Raw genomic sequence first — 22,885 nt, 5'->3', positions numbered from 1 at the left:
GGGTGACAAACTAACTGCAGCTCAGCGGCCTGTTCAGGAGATGAATATTAGGCTGCAGCTCAGGGGCCTGTTCGGGAGCATTAGTCTCATATTTTCTCATCTCCTCCGCTCCTGACTGTCACAGTGTGCCTTGTTGTTAGTAAGCCGTTGCGTGGCGCATGTATTTCACAATAGTTGGGCGCATGTACACGGCTCAAAAAAATAAAGGGAACACTTAAACAACACAATGTAACTCCAAGTCAATCACACTTCTGTGAAATCAAACTGTCCACTTAGGAAGCAACACTGATTGACAATAAATTTCATATGCTGTTGTGCAAATGGAATAGACAACAGGTGGAAATTATAGGCAATTAGCAAGACACCCCCAATAAAGGAGTGGTTCTGCAGGTGGAGACCACAGACCACTTCTCAGTTCCTATGCTTCCTGGCTGATGTTTTGGTCACTTTTGAATGCTGGCGGTGCTTTCACTCTAGTGGTAGCATGAGACGGAGTCTACAACCCACACAAGTGGCTCAGGTAGTGCAGCTCATCCAGGATGGCACATCAATGCGAGCTGTGGCAAGAAGGTTTGCTGTGTCTGTCAGCGTAGTGTCCAGAGCATGGAGGCGCTACCAGGAGACAGGCCAGTACATCAGGAGACGTGGAGGAGGCCGTAGGAGGGCAACAACCCAGCAGCAGGACCGCTACCTCCGCCTTTGTGCAAGGAGGAGCAGGAGAAGCACTGCCAGAGCCCTGCAAAATGACCTCCAGCAGGCCACAAATGTGCATGTGTCTGCTCAAACGGTCAGAAACAGACTCCATGAGGGTGGTATGGGGGCCCGACGTCCACAGGTGGGGGTTGTGCTTACAACCTAACACCGTGCAGGACGTTTGGCATTTGCCAGAGAACACCAAGATTGGCAAATTCGCCACTGGCGCCCTGTGCTCTTCACAGATGAAAGCAGGTTCACACTGAGCACGTGACAGACGTGACAGAGTCTGGAGACACCGTGGAGAACGTTCTGCTGCCTGCAACATCCTCCAGCATGACCGATTTGGCGGTGGGTCAGTCATGGTGTGGGGTGGCATTTCTTTGGGGGGCCGCACAGCCCTCCATGAGCTCGCCAGAGGTAGCCTGACTGCCATTAGGCACCGAGATGAGATCCTCAGACCCCTTGTGAGACCATATGCTGGTGCAGTTGGCCCTGGGTTCCTCCTAATGCAAGACAATACAAGACCTCATGTGGCTGGAGTGTGTCAGCAGTTCCTGCAAGAGGAAGGCATTGATGCTATGGACTGGCCCGTCCGTTCCCCAGACCTGAATCCAATTGAGCACATCTGGGACATCATGTCTCGCTCCATCCACCAACGCCACGTTGCACCACAGACTGTCCAGGAGTTGGCGGATGCTTTAGTCCAGGTCTGGGAGGAGATCCCTCAGGAGACCATCCGCCACCTCATCAGGAGCATGCCCAGGCGTTGTAGGGAGGTCATACAGGCACGTGGAGGCCACACACACTACTGAGCCTCATTTTGACTTGTTTTAAGGACATTACATCAAAGTTGGATCAGCCTGTAGTGTGGTTTTCCACTTTAATTTTGAGTGTGACTCCAAATCCAGACCTCCATGGGTTGATAAATTGGATTTCAATTGATTATTTTTGTGTGATTTTGTTGTCAGCACATTCAACTATGTAAAGGAAAAAGTATTTAATAAGATTATTTCTTTCATTCAGATCTAGGATGTGTTGTTTAAGTGTTCCCTTTATTTTTTGGAGCAGTATATTTCAAGATACTTGGGCGCATGTATTTCATGATACTTGGGCGCATGTATTTTACGATACTTGGGTGCATGTATTTCATTATACTTGGGTGCATATATTTCACGATACTTGGGCGCATGTATTTCACAAACCTTGGGTGCATGTATTTCATGATACTTGGGTGTATGTATTTCACGATACTTGGGTGTATGTATTTCACGATACTTGGGCGCATGTATTTCATGATAGTTGGGTACTTGGGTGCATGTATTTCATGATACTTGGGTGCATGTATTTCACGATACTTGGGCGCATGTATTTCACGATACTTGGGCGCATGTATTTCATGATACTTGGGTGCATGTATTTCACGATACTTGGGTGCATGTATTTCACGATACTTGGGTGCATGTATTTCATGATACTTGGGTACTTGGGTGCATGATACTTGGGTGCATGTATTTCACGATACTTGGGTGCATGTATTTCATGATACTTGGGTACTTGGGTGCATGATACTTGGGTGCATGTATTTCATGATACTTGGGTGCATGTATTTCAAGATACTTGGGTGCATGTATTTCATGATACTCGTTTGCCACAAAACCTTGCTGAAACAAGGAACAGCAACGCTGTAAAGAGTCCATGTTACAATGGAAACGGACTCAACCAGCACGTGTCTTCAGTGAGCTGTTCCATCCACAACACAAAATGCTAAAACTGGCTAGGTTTGCCTCTCCTTATCTCGGCGTTTAGATGTAAACCAGGCTTACTTTTACTTTACTGCTTTTGGGTAAAGTTTGTCGACTTGAAAATGAACTTCATTATTTTTTTATATATTATTTTTCATCCATAATTGTCGGTTACACGATTATATAAATTATCATTCCATTAGAAATGTGTTGTGTAGAACAGAAATGATCCTGTCAGCTATATTGATTCTGTTCCTATCGGCAACGTACCATTTCACTGAACACACCCCTGATGTCCCTGTCTGATGAGAGGAGAGCCTTCAGGCTGTGTCTGTCTCCAGAGAAGCAACGAGGTGACAGACCGACACAACCCTGACACATTACAGGCAAGATGACAACACACCGAGGACATTAGCCTGGAGAGGAATGTTAGCTGTATCAAAACACTACAGTCAAACGCTGACCTAAGCACATATCACTGCACAACTGATGAATTATCTTGACATAACTGTGAGAGATGCACCAAGACAATTGTTTTTTGGTAGGGATGATTTAGCCTACTGCTGGGGTGAGGTTTGTCCTTGAACAGTAGTATGATGTACTAGTGGAGTGCAGATGGGCCTTCCAATAATGGACTCCAACTGAGTGGCCGGCCGGCTGTTTTCTCATAAAGTGCTCGTGCCGTGCATACCCACTACCCGGCCAAAGCACTAAAAGACAGCCAAGCACTGGGTTTGGTTCTGGACAGGCAGGCACTGGGTTTGGTTCTGGACAGCCAGGCACTGGGTTTGGTTCTGGACAGCCAGGCACTGGGTTTGGTTCTGGACAGGCAGGCACTGGGTTTGGTTCTGGACAGGCAAGCACTGGGTTTGGTTCTGGACAGGCAGGCACTGGGTTTGGTTCTGGACAGGCAAGCACTGGGTTTGGTTCTGGACAGGCAGGCACTGGGTTTGGTTCTGGACAGGCTGGGTTTGGTTCTGGACAGGCAGGCACTGGGTTTGGTTCTGGACAGCCAGGCACTGGGTTTGGTTCTGGACAGGCAGGCACTGGGTTTGGTTCTGGACAGGCAGGCACTGGGTTTGGTTCTGGACAGGCTGGGATTGGTTCTGGACAGCCAGGCACTGGGTTTGGTTCTGGACAGCCAGGTAGATGGCAGGTTGTATATAATCCTACAGATGCAGAGCAAACCCAGTTCAACAGCCTCACCCACTGGGCAGCCAGACTAAACTGTCATGCACGGTTTCTATTATGAATACTTGTTTCTCCTGCCAGTCACTCTGCCCTCCTTGCCCTGGCACGAACCAGACCCGTCATTGGCTGGAGTGGTTGTCCTTCACTGCAGCACCACAGAGGATGGAGGTCTGTCTGTCTGCCTGCCTGCCTGTCAGATCCCATTACTCCATGTCTACAGAGGCACAGCAGTGCAACAAGGTCAGCTGAGGCCACCCATGATGCCCTGTAGATGCTCAGAGTAGAGGTTGCCCCTAGGCCCACAGCTGTAGGATCAGCTGAGTTTACCCAAACACTGACATTAAGGAATGAGGAACCCACACAGCACACAGAATATTTTTGCACCCCAATGCTTTGTTCCTGCACCCAAATATAGGCTTCAACTTCACAGAAGTCTTACCCAAATGCAACCATAACCATTAAAGGAGGAAAACACAAAGACTGACCTTGGATCAGTATACAGGGCAATGTCCTACTGATCTTACCCTCCTATGGGAAACCTAGGATGCTTCCTGTCATTTGGTGCGTAGACTAATTTATGCAAGAATACGCAGTGGTTTAGTTAGCCTTCCACTCTGATGTCAGAGATAACCATCAACACACCAGAACACAGGACCCCATACAGTCCATAATACCATCGATCATCTCTCTGTAGTACCACACACGGGAGCCATGACGACCAACATGCAAGGGGAGGGGTAGCCTTTCTCCTTGGGAATGGGACTACCCATAGAATTACATTCTATATTCTAGTTCTATGGAACTACCACACAGACAGGACTACCTATAGAATTAGATTCTATATTCTAGTTCTATGGGACTACCACACAGACAGGACTACCTATAGAATTAGATTCTATATTCTAATTCTATGGGACTACCACACAGACAGGACTACCTATAGAATTAGATTCTATATTCTAGTTATATGGGACTACCACACAGACAGGACTACCTATAGAATTAGATTCTATATTCTAGTTCTATGGGACTACCACACAGACAGGACTACCTATAGAATTAGATTCTATATTCTAGTTCTATGGAACTACCACACAGACAGGACTACCTATAGAATTAGATTCTATATTCTAGTTCTATGGAACTACCACACAGTAAGGACTACCTATGTTACTGCAGTTACTGAGTTCCCCAGCAAGTGACACAGTTTGTCCCACACAGTGGAAAGTACTGGGAACCCAACAGCCGTCACAGGCCAATGACAAGACACATTATTGTCCGTCATGTATTAATGATGGCTTGTGCTGTACTGCATGGGTGGGTACCAAGTACAATGTCACTGTGTTGTGCGTCAGTGGGTAAATGAGGCTGTAGGTCCACTGTGGACTATGACTCATGAGGTTAGCCTGTGGATTGGGATCAGTCAGTGGACCACAGAGAACTACTACCACAGGCAGAAACCTAACATATGGAGACCTGGACAGTAGACAATACTATTGCAGGCCAAGGCACAGAGGCAGAGAGACGAGGAGAGGATAGAAAACATGCAGTTAGTGGGAGTAGATCAGAGCAGTAGGGCTGGTCTATAGGGTAGACTACAGAGATGATGGAGTGTGCCTGTCAGGCATTCATGTCAGACAGACAGACAGACAACGGTTCCTCACAGACAGACGTAAAGACTATGAGGTCATAGAAGAGAGAGTGGGCACTGGAAAAGACAGTGAGTCATGACTGGACCAAGACATGACAAGAGGCTTGTTCTTCTGGACAACAGAACAACATGGCCATTAACCCTCTAGAGTCTAAGCCCTGTCTCAGCCGGGGGGGTTCTAAGCTAACATATGGAATTGTTTTAAGATGGTCATTCCAATGATCATTTAGCTATTTGATGTGGAATATCAGAGATATAAGAAAGATCAGGAAACTATAAATTGTGACGGCCCTGAATGTTTCTGAACCGTCTCAGTGCTTCTCCTTCAAATAGGGCGCTTTCCCTTTAATTCTCAATTAATTAGTGCTTCTTCCAATAGGGCGCTTCCCCTTTAATTCCCAATTAAATAGCCAGCATCAGCTGCGCAAAAGAGGAGTTGTGATGGAAACATGAATGAGGATGTGTTCGACCCTCAGTTCTGAAGCTTCTCTCTTCCGTTTGTTGTGTTGCTGTAAAAGTGTGCTTTGTGTAGCCTAATAGAAAATCTACCCAGGATCGGATCCACTCTTGCATCTGTGGACTACTCCTCTCCGTTGGTTTTCGTGGCCTTTCTCTGCTGGAGATCTGTCGGCGGATTGGCTTCTCTGACTGACCGACTGACTACAACCTTTTTTGTATACGGTATTTCATTTGTTTTGGGGTGATGTATACCGTGATGATTTAGGTAGTTAGTTGTAGTTGAGGATTTATTGAAATGTGTGTTAAAATATTTGTTCTTTTCGGTGTATGATTGACACCGGGTTTACACTACACTTTATGAACGGACAACCATTGCGTGACTAAGGTCACTTGAGGTCCCTGAACTTGTTTACCGGGCTGGACTCTTTTTAGGCCCGAGGTACAGGACATTTCTGGAGGAACCAGAGCTGTTTAAAGCTCATTATTGTATATTGTTATATGTGTGGGTGTGTGATCATTTATGTTGTTAATACAACCACGCAAAAGAATACAGTTGTTTTGAAATTATTTCCATTGTTTTAAGGGTTTATGAAAAGTGTATTTCCATCCTGACTTTTAGTCCTTTGTATTGGTGTAGACTTGACGGACCAGATGGGACTCATTCCCTATCAAACTAAAAGGAGAAACTAATATTTTCTCTGGTAGGCACAACCTACCTGGCACCCCTATAAATTATAACCTCAAGTCAAAACCGTTACATAAAAAATGGCACCCCAGATGGGACCTCAACATTGAGAAATAACCAAAGCAAATCTTTTGTGTGGAATTAAAACAATGGATTCACCCCAAGAAAATGTGCTCATCCATATCATACCTGTCAATGGGAATACACAGGGCCAGTCTGACCATCGAGCCGACAATACGAATCATAATGTCAATGGAGTTGATTTGGGCCAGAGCCCTGGGAATCTGAAGGGTCGGTCTGGACCACAGGCCACAGGAGGTCTAACCAGTTACTCACTTATTGACATGGATCTGTGTGGAAGTACTGAGCTAGCCCTCCCTCTGACGCCCAACCTTCCTCCATTGTCTGGTTTATCTCCAGAGGTTGTAGTCTTACAACTTCAAGGTGACATCCTTGATATTCGTCGGACTCAACAACATCTCCAAACTCTAATCCACCATAAATTCAAATGTCTGAGTTAAGAGCAACAACAGAGTGCCATGGAATTCAGAAACTCACTTAGCACTCTAACCCCCATGCTGACAGAGCTCAGTGAGAGTGGAAGACGGGATGTTACTGGTGCCATGGACAGGCAGTTTGACTACCAACAAACCCAACTCACTGCCACTCTCCAGTGGCGCTTGCAACATCATCACACTGAGGTCCTCAAGGACGTTAATTCAGTTTTTTCTCCTCTGGTTAACACTGTAGACCACTTGCAGAAAGAGCTTTCTAATTGTGTTAAAATGTTGGATGACGTGTCTGTTGACATGGCCTCCATTAGGCACAACTCCTTGCACAGAGCTTCTCTGGTGTCCACTTCTGTTCAGACCACTGAGGGCCAAGCTGGCACCTCAGAACAGCTAAGACAAGGCCATGCTGCAGCCACCCCTTACAGGATGCAATCCACCATGCATCCTGGTGTTCATTTTCATGGTCCGATAACTCCCTCACCCTCTACTTCCTCAATCCCTCCTAGCTCTTTTGTTCATGGTGATTTGAGTAGACGTCATGTGGGGGCGATGCCCATTAAATTGCAATTTCCCACCTTTGGGAAAAAGGATGACAGTCCTGATCCGCTAATGTATCTGGAAAGATGTCGTGACTTTCTTGCCCTCAATCCCCTGGCTGACGAAGAACTCCTTGCCACCTTGAGGAATGTGTTGCATGGTACAGCTCGAGACTGGTGGGATGTGGCACGTCTCACCACTACCTCCTGGGCTGACTTTGAGGCCAAGTTTTCCTCTGCATTTCTATCTGAGGACTACACAGATGAGCTGGCAGACAGAGTCAGGAATCGAGTGCAAAGAGAGAAAGAGAGTATCCGTGACTTTGCATACGGTTACCACTCCCTGTGCAGAAGGTGGAAACCTGGTATTGAGGAGGAAGAGGTCATTAAATTGATCTTGAAGAACATCAACCCACTACTAGCCAGTCAACTCAGAGAAAGAGTCACCACTGTTGATGGACTGGTTCGCCTGGGACAGCAGTTCGAGAAGGACAGAGAATGCCAACAGCAATATGAACAGAGAAAGAAACAGACACCCAAACCGTTACCCAAGCCAGACCATCAACAACAGCCAGAGTCTCCAGCCAAAACCCCTCCCATGTTCTGTTGGAGATGTAGCCAAAAGGGACATTCTTCAGCTACATGTCCAAGACCATATCAAGTAAACCCTTCCAGAAACCACAAATCACAACAGGCAAACACACCTAACTCCCTTCGCAGGAACGACCATCCTACTCTGGGTGCTTTGACCAGAGTTCAAACCCCAAGAGTCACTGCCTACGCCCCCCCATCAACATCCCCTTCCTTTCAGTTAATACCGCACCAACTGGTGTTACCCCTGTCCATAGGTCCATGGACAGGAAGAGCCATCCTGGACACCGGGTCATCCTACACACTGCTCAATGAGAAACTGTGGAAGGAGGTTAAAGGTCCACACTACAACTTGAAGCCGTGGACAGAAGGTCCACTATCTGGCTGATGGTGAGGCTAAACGACCACTTGGATGGAGTGAGGTAGAGTTCCACCTGTGTAACCACTCCTATATGATTCCTTCTGTTATCCTACAAACCAAGAACCTTGCTTTTCCTGTCGTGTTGGGAATTGATTTCATGTACTTCAGTGGTGTCCAGATTGATATCGCACACAATTGCTACTGGTTTCCATACAATCCGAGCAAGAAGCATTTCTTCCAGTCAGAAGCTACAAAGTTACATGATTGGGGTCCAAATGTGGCAGTCTTCTCTGCCATTGCTCCGGTACCACTAACCCTCGATAATCCTTCTGATGATCTCCTTTTACAGGCTGTGAGAAGAGCTCAGCTGGAACAGCCAGAGGAGTTAAGGCTGTTGGAACAGCTGCAGAATAACGCTGATGTATGTACTTCAAAGCTGGGACGTACCGGGCTCCTGAAGCACAAAATATTCCTTACACAGGAAATGCCGATCAAGCAGAAGCCATATCGTTTGTCCCCAGCAAAGCTAATCATCCAAAAAGGACTGATTAATGATATGTTGACACAAAATATAATTGAACGTTCATCCTCTCCCTGGGCTGCTCCTGTTGTCCTCATCCCAAAAAAGACCGGTGGTCTTAGATTTTGTGTGGACTATAGGAAGACCAACAAGGTTTCCCAGACTGATGCCTATCCTCTTCCCACCATCCAAGAGATCCTGGAGTCATTGTCTGGGGCGGTTGTGTTCACTACCCTTGACCTCAATAGTGGCTATTGGCAGGTTGAGATGGACCAGGAAAGCAAGGACAAGACTGCTTTTGTCTGTGCTGAGGGCTTGTTTTCCTTTAAGGTGATGCCTTTTGGATTAAAGAATGCACCTGCCACTTTCTAAAGACTCATGGAGATTGCGTTAGGTGAGCTCAAAGGGAAGATCTGTTTCGTCTACCTGGACGATATAATTATCTACTCCCAGACCAGAGAACAACATTTTCAAGATCTTCAAGCAGTGTTGGACAAGCTAAGGGAAGCTGGTCTGACATTGAACATGAAGAAGAGCAACTTCTGCCAAACCTCTCTGAAGTTCCTTGGCCATATTGTGTCTTTTGACGGCACTCATGTGGATCCCGAAAAGACCAAGGCGGTACAAGATTTCCCTGTCCCAACCACACTCAAGGCCCTTCAACGGTTCCTTGGGATGGCTGGATGGTACCATCGGTTTGTGTTGAACTTCTCCCAGGTGGCAGAACCCCTCAACGCATTGAAGCGAAAAGGTGCGAAATTCTGATGGACGGCAGAGTGCCAGACCTCTTTTGAAACCCTAAAACGACACCTCGTCACACCTCCCATTTTGGGTCATCCCAACTTTGATTGCCCTTTTGTTGTTTATACTGATGCAAGTGATGTTGGACTTGGTGCTGTTCTAGTCCAACAGACTGGACTTGGCACTGAAGAAGTGCTAGCGTTCGCCAGTCGAACATTGAATGGAGCAGAACGGAACTACTCCACAACCGAGCAAGAGTGCCTTGCAGTTGTCTGGGCTTTGGAAAAGTGGAGGTACTACCTGGAGGGAAGACACTTCACTGTGGTCACTGACCATTCCTCGCCTTGTGTGGGTGTTCAAGACCAACAAACCAAGCACCAGACTCATCAGATGGGCTCTACGGTTGCAAGAGTTCACCTTTGCAGTAGAATACAGGAAAGGAAAATACAACACTGTTCCAGATGCCTTATCCAGAGCTCCTGCTGGTGGTAATGGTGGCCCTCATCTTACATGTGCTACTGTCCTGTCAAGCAGTCGAGACTCACCCAAAACTGACTTTCCCATCTCTGATGAGGCCATTTGGAAAGCCCAACAGGATGATCCAGAAGTACAGGCTTTGTACCAGACTATCCTGGAAGATGGAGAAAAGATGGTCAATCCTACCACCAAGCTGACCATCATTGAAGACAAAGTCTACCGAGTTGTACAACTACCTCACAGAACACTATACCAAATGTACATACCTGAAACTCTACGCCTTCAACTGCTGCAACATTTCCATGAAGACCCATTAGCTGGTCATTTGGGCAGGTTCAAAACCTACAAGCGGTTGCAAGCATTACTGTACTGGCCACATCTGAGCATGGATGTGAAGTCACACATCCGAAACTGTCAGGTTTGTCAAATGTACAAACCAGAAGGTAGAAAGCCTGCTGGCAAGTTGCAGCAAACTGTGGTTACCCGACCTTGGGAAATGTTAGGAGTGGATTTGATGGGTCCATTTCCTAGAAGCTCCAATCAGAATGTGTACATGCTTGTTTTTGTTGATTACTATTCCAAGTGGGTGGAGCTCTTTGCCCTGCGTCAGGCCACAGCAAGGACTGTCTCTAACATCCTTACGAAAGAGATCCTGACTCGCTGGGGAGTGCCTGATTACATCCTGTCTGATCGAGGTTCCCAATTTGTCTCTGATCTCTTTGAGGAGACCTGCCAAAGATGGAACCTGAGACAGAAGTTGACCACGGCCTATCACCCACAGACCAACCTCACTGAGAGAGTTAATCGAACCTTGAAGACAATGGTTGCTTCCTATGTAGGGACCCAGCACAAAGACTGGGACAAGCACCTTCACGAGTTTCGATTTGCCCTGAATTCTGCTGTGCAAGAGTCCACTGGAGTCACACCTGCAGAGCTGAACCTGAGTCGTCCCCTCCGAGGACCCTTGGAGATGGTGCTACAGCCCCAGCAGGTTACTCCAGACGCTGCTTGCTATGACCAGGTAGTCCATCTCCACGACTTGAGAGCTCTTGTCTCAAAGAACATGATCCAGGCTCGACTCAAGCAGAAGAGAAATTATGATAAGAAGAGACGAGACATGCAGTTCCAGCTTCGTGATCGGGTGTGGCTTCGCTCTCATCCTTATTCAAAAGCTGAACAATTCTTCTCGGCCAAGCTCGCTCCTAAATGGCAAGGACCATATAGGATTGTGGAGCAGAGAGGCCCTTTGAACTATCGAGTGGTGAAAGAGGACACAGGTGAAGATATGCGCGTTGTCCATGTCTCACGCCTTAAGGCCTGTTACCCCTCGGCTGAGGAATTGGAGGAGATTGAGCGCTGCAAGGTCCTGGAAATCTTTGAAGAGGAAAGTGATGAGACTTTTCTCGGATTCCCAGATCCAGAAGTCTCACGCCTTAAGGCCTGTGACCCCTCGGCTGAGGAGCATGAGCGCCAAAAAGTAATGAATATTTTTGTAGAGGAAAGTGAAGAAGAGACCTTTCTCGGTTTCCCCGACCAAGATGTGCCTTCCAGGGCAATGGTCGGCTTTTTCCAGGGGAGGGGGTGTGTGACGGCCCTGAATGTTTCTGAACCGTCTCAGTGCTTCTCCTTCAAATAGGGCGCTTTCCCTTTAATTCTCAATTAATTAGTGCTTCTTCCAATAGGGCGCTTCCCCTTTAATTCCCAATTAAAAAGCCAGCATCAGCTGCGCAAAAGAGGAGTTGTGATGGAAACATGAATGAGGATGTGTTCGACCCTCAGTTCTGAAGCTTCTCTCTTCCGTTTGTTGTGTTGCTGTAAAAGTGTGCTTTGTGTAGCCTAATAGAAAATCTACCCAGGATCGGATCCACTCTTGCATCTGTGGACTACTCCTCTCCGTTGGTTTTCGTGGCCTTTCTCTGCTGGAGATCTGTCGGCGGATTGGCTTCTCTGACTGACCGACTGACTACAACCTTTTTTGTATACGGTATTTCATTTGTTTTGGGGTGATGTATACCGTGATGATTTAGGTAGTTAGTTGTAGTTGAGGATTTATTGAAATGTGTGGTAAAATATTTGTTCTTTTCGGTGTATGATTGACACCGGGTTTACACTACACTTTATGAACGGACAACCATTGCGTGACTAAGGTCACTTGAGTTCCCTGAACTTGTTTACCGGGCTGGACTCTTTTTAGGCCCGAGGTACAGGACATTTCTGGAGGAACCAGAGCTGTTTAAAGCTCATTATTGTATATTGTTATATGTGTGGGTGTGTGATCATTTATGTTGTTAATACAACCACGCAAAAGAATACAGTTGTTTTGAAATTATTTCCATTGTTTTAAGGGTTTATGAAAAGTGTATTTCCATCCTGACTTTTACATGAGTCCTTTGTATTGGTGTAGACTTGACGAACCAGATGGGACTCATTCCCTATCAAACTAAAAGGAGAAACTAATATTTTCTCTGGTAGGCACAACCTACCTGGCACCCCTATAAATTATAACCTCAAGTCAAAACCGTTACAACATGTATTTATTCCTTATTTGAGGAACTAAACTACATGACCAAAAGTATGTGCTCATCTCATTCCAAAATCAGGGGCATTAATATGGAGTTGGTCCCCCCTTTTCCACTATAACTGCCTCCACTGTTCTGGGAAGGCTTTCCACTAGATGTTGGAATATTGCTCCGGGGACTTGCTTCCATTCAGCCACAAGAGCATTAGTGAGGTCTGGCACTGATGTTGGGTGATTAGGCCTGGCTCGCAGTCGGCGTTCCAATTCATCCCTAAGGTGTTCAATGGGGTTGATGTCAGGGTTCAGTCGAGTCTTGTGAGGATTGTGGGTGTCCTAGAGCAAAAGGGAGAGCGCCATCGTGTTCGTGAGAGTCATCTTTCCATAGAGTGGTAATAATACTTTTTTGGACAAACAGACGTTTTTGTGAGAAGACCGATATTAGAGATGTCTCCTGGTCTGACAAACACCACTCTGCCACCTTTCACCTCAGATGGGATGTCTCCTGGTCTGACAAACACCTCTCTGCCACCTTTCACCTCAGATGGGATGTCTCCTGGTCTGACAAACACCGCTCTGCCACCTTTCACCACAGATGGGATGTCTCCTGGTCTGACAAACACCGCTCTGCCACCTTTCACCTCAGATGGGATGTCTCCTGGTCTGACAAACCCCGCTCTGCCACCTTTCACCATAGATGGGATGTCTCCTGGTCTGACAAACACCTCTCTGCCACCTTTCACCTCAGATGGGATGTCTCCTGGTCTGACAAACACCGCTCTGCCACCTTTCACCACAGATGGGATGTCTCCTGGTCTGACAAACACCGCTCTGCCACCTTTCACCTCAGATGGGATGTCTCCTGGTCTGACAAACACCGCTCTGCCACCTTTCACCTCAGATGGGATGTCTCCTGGTCTGACAAACACCGCTCTGCCACCTTTCACCTCAGATGGGATGTCTCCTGGTCTGACAAACACCGCTCTGCCACCTTTCACCTCAGATGGGATGTCTCCTGGTCTGACAAACACCGCTCTGCCACCTTTCACCTCAGATGGGATGTCTCCTGGTCTGACAAACACCGCTCTGACTGCCTTTCACCTCAGATGGGATGTCTCCTGGTCTGACAAACACCGCTCTGCCACCTTTCACCTCAGATGGAGAAGGGCGATATCGGCGGATGCGGTGGATTGAGACGCAGCTCATGCAAAAACAGATATCGCTAGCTTAGACAGATTTTGATGGGGATGTTAATTAGATTTCCGCACGGGTGTGGAAATTGCCGGCTAAGGGTTTTAAAGGACTTCATCAAGACAAGACAAATAGCTACTATATTCTACCTACTATAATTACTGACAATATGACTGGAACTGGACTACCCTGTGTGCATAAAATATCACATTTTCCAAATAATTGCACAAGATTGATAGGACTGGGAACTGTCAGCCCCCCCCCCCCCAAAAAAAAAGTCTGGGAAAAATAGAAGCAGTTTTAATTTTCACCCTTCGATTCACATGCACACCAGCATCAGACTTGTTAGGTTAGCAGTGTTTCTGTAGCACACATGTAATTGCAGAGTTTGCAAAACAAATCACCACTGGATTGATGCAAATAAGGAAGGCTAGTTTGTAGTTAGGATTTAATTGAGAAGGTTCTTGGGAAAGCCTTTCCATCTATCAGAAGACCTCATTATTAGCATCATCGCTAACGGCTACACACAAACCGGAGCATTCCTGCATTATTAGCATCATCGCTAACGGCTACACACAGACTGGGGCATTCCTGCATTATTAGCACCATCGCTAACGGCTACACACAGACCGGGGCATTCCTGCATTATTAGCATCATCGCAACGGCTACACACAGACCGGAGCAATCCTGCCTTATTAGCATCATCGCAACGGCTACACACAGACCGGAGCATTCCTGCATTATTAGCATCGTCGCTAACGGCTACACACAGACCGGAGCATCATCGCTAACGGCTACGCACAGACCGGGGCATTCCTGCATTATTAGCATCATCGCTAACGGCTACACACAGACCGGGGCATTCCTGCATTATTAGCATCATCGCTAACGGCTACACACAGACCGGAGCATTCCTGCATTATTAGCATCATCGCTAACGGCTACACACAGACCGGAGCATTCCTGCATTATTAGCATCATCGCTAACGGCTACACACAGACCGGGGCATTCCTGCATTTTCTCTTCAGAAAGTTAAAAGTAAAATACGAATCAATGATGCATTTTGTTCATGTCTTATGATAATCTTGGGCCAATACATTTAGTTGATTTCCTACTAAGTTCAATACAGTTTGAATATTGTTGAATTCCATTTAATGTCTGGATTCCGTCCGCATTCTCCGTATCACGGATTTTATAGAGACATACGATAGGGAAATACGATACTGCAATGGTATCAGCAGACTGCTCACCATAGCCTGTCTACTGCAGAGGCAAGAGAGCCATGAGAAAACCAGTTTTGATCAGTTATGGGAAATAACGTGCTGAAAACATGTTGGCTGACTATTTAAAAAGAAGCTAGGATGAGTATTGGCAGAGGTACAGTCGACTAGCGCTAGCTAACGCTACCTAGCAAAAAAACTAAATCACAGTGTAGCGCTAGCTAACGCTACCTAGCAAACAAACTAAATCACAGTGTAGCGCTAACTAACGCTACCTAGCAAACAAACTAAATCACAGTGTAGCGCTAGCTAACTCTACCTAGCAAACAAACTAAATCATTGTAGCGCTAGCTAACACTACCTAGCAAACAAACTAAATCACAGTGTAGCGCTAGCTAACGCTACCTAGCAAACAAACTAAATCACAGTGTAGCGCTAACTAACGCTACCTAGCAAACAAACTAAATCACAGTGTAGCGCTAGCTAACACTACCTAGCAAACAAACTAAATCACTGTGTAAATAATTACATCATCCACAATAATATTGAGGACATTGCAGTGGTGCTTCACAAAACGTTTCTCATGTCAACTGCACAGAAAGTCACACCACATAAACACACCCTACAGGAAACACAAACACACTAACCCCTAAAGAACGATGAGTGAAACGATAATGAATCTACAGTAGGACATTTTAAGATTATTGGCATTACTCAACAGTTGGCGAGACTTCACTTTTATTTATTTGATTTATTTCACCTTTATTTAACCAGGTAGGCTAGTTGACAAGTTCTCATTTACAACTGCGACCTGGCCAAGATAAAGCATAGCAATTCGACACATACAACAACACAGAGTTACACATGGAATAAACAAAACATACAGTCAATAATACAGTAGAACAAAAGAAAACAAGAAGTCTATATACAGTGAGTGCAAATGAGGTAAGATAAGGGAGTTAAGCCAATAAATAGGCCATGGTGGCGAAGTAATTACAATATAGCAATTAAACACTGGAATGGTAGATGTGCAGAAGATGAATGTGTAAGTAGAGATACTGGGGTGCGAAGGAGCAAGATAAATACATACATACACATAGGAGTACATGCTGTCTGTCAGGTCCTGTGACAGCTATCAACAACACTGCAACATGTGCTGAGAGGCCAAACACTGCAGTGCAGGAGAGCAGAGCACAGCATGATATGGCACGGAATGACAGGGTTCAACGATAAAACAGCTCAGAATCACATTATATTCACAGCTGCCAACAACCGGATCCAAACCGGATGTGGAAACTCTGCTGAGGTGTTTTCTTTACCACCTGTCAAATAGGGAAGCTTATTAGCAGGAAAACCCACAGGCACTGTCAGTCTTCAACAGGCTGACATGAAATATAAATAGGCATTGCCTGACAAAGAAAAGGAAAGAAAGGGAGAGAGGAGAAAGAGCGGAAAGAGTGATATTGACCGAGAATGAGTGTGAGAGACTAATTGGCTAAAGGTTGGGGAAGGCTAAAGCTGTTTCCTTCTGGTCCCAGCACCGAGATAGCCTAGCCACCACCCAGGAGATAGCCTAGCCACCACCCAGGAGATAGCCTAGCCACCACCCAGGAGATAGCCTAGCCACCACCCAGGAGATAGCCTAGCCACCACCCAGGAGATAGCCTAGCCACCACCCAGGAGATAGCCTAGCCACCACCCAGGAGATAGCCTAGCCACCACCCAGGAGATAGCCTAGCCACCACCCAGGAGATAGCCTAGCCACCACCCAGGAGATAGCCTAGCCACCACCCAGGAGATAGCCTAGCTCCATACAGCCTCACTAGGCTTCTCTCCAGGGACATATAATGCATTGACACTATAAAGATATGAAGACTGTCAGGCCCTGCTGGCTCTGCTGACTGGATGTGATTGGATGTGACTGGAAGCTTCAATGGAGCCAGAGACACTCAGTCTTTTCTCATAAAGCAGTGGCTTGGCCTGATGCCGTGTCAGACATGCACCATACAGTGTGTGTGTGTGTGTGTGTGAGTGAGTGGTCAGTAACAGGCTTCTATCACTCTCCTTCACTGAGCTAGGTTTCTATTTTGAGCTTTGATTGACTTATCTATCGCAGGAGTACAGTCTTTGTGCCTCTGCCCACAGTACCTAGACACTGCAAAAGCTATTCCTGTTGAATTTACATGCTAGGGTTTAGCACAGCTACATTCCCTGTTACTGTAGTTGCATCCTGACAACTGAGCCAACACATTGGACTTGCTCAACTGGTTTGGAGGAGTTTGTTCTGTGTTGCCGTCTCAGAGAGCAGATAGTAATGAGTTTTGTTCTATCAACACGCTACACCAGAAATACAGGTTTGACAGTCGAATGACAGAGATGGATAGAGAACAGTTTTCAAGGACTGGCAGACAGTTGGGATTTGAAAGCGCATGAATGACTATGAACACAAATCAAATCAAGTCTTGAAGTACTGCAAACCTTAACTGACTGCCTACGATGTCCATTTTACTCCAGATCAAAAAACGCCCATGGTTAAACTGCTTCAACTCCATAACCTAGCCTATACTTTTACTATGCAATCTGCATCTCAAATGGTTCTCTATTCCCTATATAGTGCCAAACTTTTACCCAGAGTTCATAGCACGATATAGGCAATCGGGTGCCATTTGGGAAGCAACATAGCGGTGTATCAGATGAATGAGAGTAGCGCGATGGGATAGAGTGAGAACACCTAATCTTCCCCCTCGGTTTTGTAGTGTCTAACTGCAGTCAGACAGCTGCACAGCCCCAGCCTCTTGATGTAGCCTAGCAACACAGTACTTCTGTCCGTCAGCAGACTGAGGAGATGGGGTGGAGTCAGGAAGTGGAGACTGTTGAGAGACACTGACCCAGTCACTTCTTTGTATCTGGGTGTATCCTAATGGCTCCCTATTCCCTATATAGTGCACTACTTTTGACCAGGGCCCATAAGGGATAGTGTATCATTTGGTTAGCAGCCTCCGTGTCTGTCACAAGCATCTCAGCCTTGGTGTGGCTGCTGTGTTTTGACAAGAGCCTGGAAATCAGTGGCCTGAACGTCCCTGAGTGGGAATACCTCCCTCCTACTCAGACCAAGAGATAGAGAAAACACGAGAGAGAGAAAACACGAGAGAGAGAAAACACGAGAGAGAGAAAACACGAGAGAGAGAAAACACGAGAGAGAGAAAACACGAGAGAGAGAGAAAACACGAGAGAGAGAGAGAAAACACGAGAGAGAGAGAAAAAGAAAAAAAAACACGAGAGAGAGAAAAAACGAAAAAAAAAGAGAGAGAGAAAACACGAGAGAGAGAAAACACGAGAGAGAGAGAAAACACGAGAGAGAGAGAAAGAGAGAGAGAGAGAGAACACGAAAAAACACGAGAGAGAGAGACACGAGAGAGAGAAAACACGAGAGAGAGAAAACACGAGAGAGAGAACACGAGAGAGAGAACACGAGAGAGAAAACACGAGAGAGAGAGAAAACACGAGAGAGAGAGAGAAAACACGAGAGAGAGAGAGAAAACACGAGAGAGAGAGAGAACACACGAGAGAGAGAGAGAACACACGAGAGAGAGAGAAAACACGAGAGAGAGAAAACACGAGAGAGAGAGAAAACGAGAGAGAGAGAGAACACACGAGAGAGAGAGAGAAAACACGAGAGAGAGAGAGAAAACACGAGAGAGAGAGAAAACGACAGAGAGAGAGAGAAAACACGAGTGTGTGAAATGTTCCAGGTTCAGTCGATAAAAGGATTTGCTCCTAATATCTAGTATAATATCATATGTCAAAACATTTAGACGAAGAGTACATTTGAGAAATTTGAGGAAGATGAACTAAAAATTTAAAATCAGAAGAATTTTTATCCTGATAAGTCAACTGGACAGCTAACAAGCTGAACGTTGTTTACACATTGCTAGGGAGTTGCTAAGAGTTTCTTGTGTCTGGCTACCTGCTGTGAGCTAAAAACCCAGCTAACAAATAACAAAAAGGAACAGACATAAGCCAATATATTGGACCTTATCAGAAAACATTCATTCTATAAGATAAAAGAGAAATGAGTGTCACATTCTGTAATGACATGTAGACATAGTCAACACTTGTCACATGTTATCATCTTCTTGTTGTGTATTTACATCATGTTTCTTTCCTGCTACTGAAGAAGGATCTTAGTTGAAACACACACAGCACATCTACACCTGTTGGTACGCTGAGGACCTTTTTCTACTTTTAGTATGATTACTACACACACTATTTATTTACTCACACACACACGGATTTTCCTGTTCCATATTTGCGTGTGTATTGATTTCCCATGTACTTTCCTCTAACCAAATCATATATACTATAGATATATATACTTACATGAAATGAGATCAATAATTATTTGTTCTTGGAATATACAGGGCTTGTACTCCTCTACCTTAGGTCTTAAGACCGCAAACCCAGATTTTCTTACCAACACCAAAGGTCAAGACGTGATAATACTTCTAGAAATATGTTGATGTGGTGATATACAGTACATACTCAATGTCCTTCAGGCTATAGGGAAATTCTACTTCCATCAATAAAACATGAAAACATAAAACAGGGCAGGGACTCAGGAGGAATGATCATGTGGTATAAAACGGGGCAGGGACTCAGGAGGAATGATCATGTGGTATAAAACGGGGCAGGGACTCAGGAGGAATGATCATGTGGTATAAAACGGGGCAGGGACTCAGGAGGAATGATCATGTGGTATAAAACGGGGCAGGGACTCAGGAGGAATGATCATGTGGTATAAAACGGGGCAGGGACTCAGGAGTAATGATCATGTGGTATAAAACGGGGCAGGGACTCAGGAGGAATGATCATGTGGTATAAAACGGGGCAGGGACTCAGGAGGAATGATCATGTGGTATAAAACGGGGCAGGGACTCAGGAGTAATGATCATGTGGTATAAAACGGGGCAGGGACTCAGGAGTAATGATCATGTGGTATAAAACGGGGCAGGGACTCAGGAGGAATGATCATGTGGTATAAAACGGGGCAGGGACTCTGGAGGAATGATCATGTGGTATAAACAGCAGCTTTCACTGAGCTAAATCAAAAGGGTAACACCCACATTTGGTGAAAACTCAAACATGCACAATCCTTAGTGACAATACTTTATTATATATATACACACACACACAGTTGAAGTCGGAAGTTTACATACAGCCAAATACATCTAAACTCAGTTTTTCACAATTCGTGACATTTAATCCTAGTAAAAATGTCCCGTCTTAGGTCAGTTAGGATCACCACTTTATTTTAAGAATGTGAAATGTCAGAATAATAGTAGAGAGAATGATTTATTTATTTCATCACATTCCCAGTGGGTCAGACGTTTACATACACTCAATTAGTATTTGGTAGCATTGCCTTAAAATTGTTTAACTTGGGTCAAAGGTTTCGGGTAGCCTTCCACAAGCTTCCCACAATAAATTGGGTGAATGTTGGCCCATTCCTCCTGACAGAGCTGGTGTAACTGAGTCAGGTTTCTAGGCCTCCTTGCTCGCACACGGTTTTTCAGTTCTGCCCACAAATTTTCTATGGGACTGAGGTCAGGGCTTTGTGATGGCCACTCGAATACCTTGACTTTGTTGTCCTTAAGCCATTTTGCCACAACTTTGGAAGTATGCTTGGGGTCATTGTCCATTTGGAAGACCCATTTGCGACCAAGCTTTAACTTCCTGACTGTCTTGAGATGTTTCTTCAATATATCTACATCATTTTCCTCCCTCATGATGCCATCTTTTTTGTGATGTGCCCCAGTCCCTCCTGCAGCAAAGCAGCCCCACAACATGATGCTGCCACTCCCATGCTTCACGGTTGGGATGGTGTTCTTCGGCTTGCAAGCCTCCCCCTTTATCCTCCAAACATAATGATGGTCATTATGGCCAAACAGTTCTATTTTTGTTTCATCAGACCAGAGGACATTTCTACAAAAAGTATGATCTTTGTCCCCATGTGCAATTGCAAACCGTAGTCTGGCATTTTTATGAATGTTTTGGAGCAGTGGCTTCTTCCTTGCTGAGCGGCATTTCAGGTTACGTCAATAAAGGACTCGTTTTACTGTGGATATAGATACTTTTGTACTCATTTCCTCCAGCATCTTCACAAGGTCCTTTGCTGTTGTTCTGGGATTAATTTGCACTTTTTGCACCAAAGTACGTTCATCTCTAGGAGACTGTATGCGTCTTCTTCCTGAGCGGTATGACGGCTGCGTGGTCCCATGGTGTTTATACTTGCGCATTACTGTTTGTACAGATGAACGTGGTACCTTCAGGTGTTTCCGGAAATTGCTCCCAAGGATGAACCAGACTTGTGGAGGTCTTTTTTTCTGAGGTCCTGGCTGATTTATTTTGATTTTCCCATGATGTCAAGCAAAGAGGCAATGAGTTTGAAGGTAGGCCTTGAAATACATCCACAGGTACACCTCCAATTGACTGAAATGATGTCAATTAGCCTATCAGAAGCTTCTAAAACCCATGACATCATTTTCTGGAATTTTCCAAGCTGTTTAAAGGCACAGTCAACTTAGTGTATGTACATTTATGACCCACTTGTCTGTAAACAATTGTTGGAAAAATGACTTGTGTCATGCACAAAGTAGATGTCCTAACTGACTTGCCAAAACTATAGTTTGTTAACAAGAAATTTGTGGGGTGGTTGAAAAACGAGTTTTAATGACTCCATGACTCCAATGACTTAATGAATCCAACCGAAGTGTATGTAAACTTCTGACTTCAACTATATATATATATATATATATGCGGTGTATGCCTCTCCCTCAGATTCATCTTACTATGATGATCAGTTTTATGACAAAGAGAAACAAACCAGTTTCAAGCGGAGGGATATTAATGCTAGAACAGCTAGCAGAACCTGCATGTGTTACCCTCAGGTAATATACATATATTTGGTATTCCCTCCTTATACATGAGTCATCACTAGTAATAGAAATAGTCCTGAACAGGTAGTAAACATCCCTCCTTATACATGAGTCATCACTAGTAATAGAAATAGTCCTGAACAGGTAGTAAACATCCCTCCTTATACATGAGTCTCATCACTAGTAATAGAAATAGCCCTGACCAGAGAGTGAATTAAAATGGAAAGGTGCATCTCGGTCCAGCCTTAGGCCTGTATTTTCTCAATGGCAGGATTCTTTAGGAAGGTTCACCTAGTGCTCAGCTCTTGAGACCAGTGTTGTTGACTATGAAATCTCAAACTTGGACCACTAGTGCATTCACTGTCAGACCATAGATACCATCGTATGACCACCGCCAGATTGTCTTTTTGAAAAAACTTCTCCACCCAAAGACAACACAAACAGAGCCCTGTACACTGATTCATCGACATAAAATGTACAGATGGCCCCTGACAGCGCAACACACTTCAACACAGCATTGCACTGCCCAGAAATTACAACCTGTATCAATGATTTCCTTTCAAGTACATTCAGCCCAAACCTCTCTGACATACATTTGGCTGTGAACAAATTAAATGAGATATATTATTAAGCAGCAACAAAACCAGATTTACGCAAAATAAAAAACTGTTGTAATTCGAAACCTCAAAAAGACAAACGGTTTGATGCCGAATGTAATCTCATACGGAAAACAGTTTAATCTTTATCAAATAGAAAACATCACCGACCACAAGACAGAGACGTCTGACAACAATATTGTGACACATTGAAAGAATACAAAACAAAACCTAAAATGGAAGAAACGGAAGCATTTTGAGAAC

General features: G+C 45.2%; 1 protein-coding gene and 1 long non-coding RNA gene across 10 annotated transcripts in view; both read right to left on the bottom strand.

The window, feature by feature from the left end:
* LOC106569568 (rho GTPase-activating protein 12) overlaps positions 1-22,885 on the bottom strand; it is a 151,322-nt gene that overhangs the window by 73,162 nt on the left and 55,275 nt on the right. The window lies entirely within an intron of this gene.
* On the bottom strand, positions 8,567-12,420 carry LOC123726708 (uncharacterized). The gene is made up of 2 exons (XR_006758827.1): positions 10,429-12,420; positions 8,567-10,316 (listed from the first exon to the last, which is right to left on the bottom strand). It is a non-coding gene; the product is annotated as an uncharacterized lncRNA (long non-coding RNA).

The sequence above is a fragment of the Salmo salar genome, chromosome ssa14 (assembly GCF_905237065.1).
Source record: "Salmo salar chromosome ssa14, Ssal_v3.1, whole genome shotgun sequence".
Lineage (NCBI taxonomy): Eukaryota > Metazoa > Chordata > Actinopteri > Salmoniformes > Salmonidae > Salmo > Salmo salar.
Note: the sequence above shows the minus strand (reverse complement) of the source record. Positions and strands in the feature narration are given on the sequence as shown.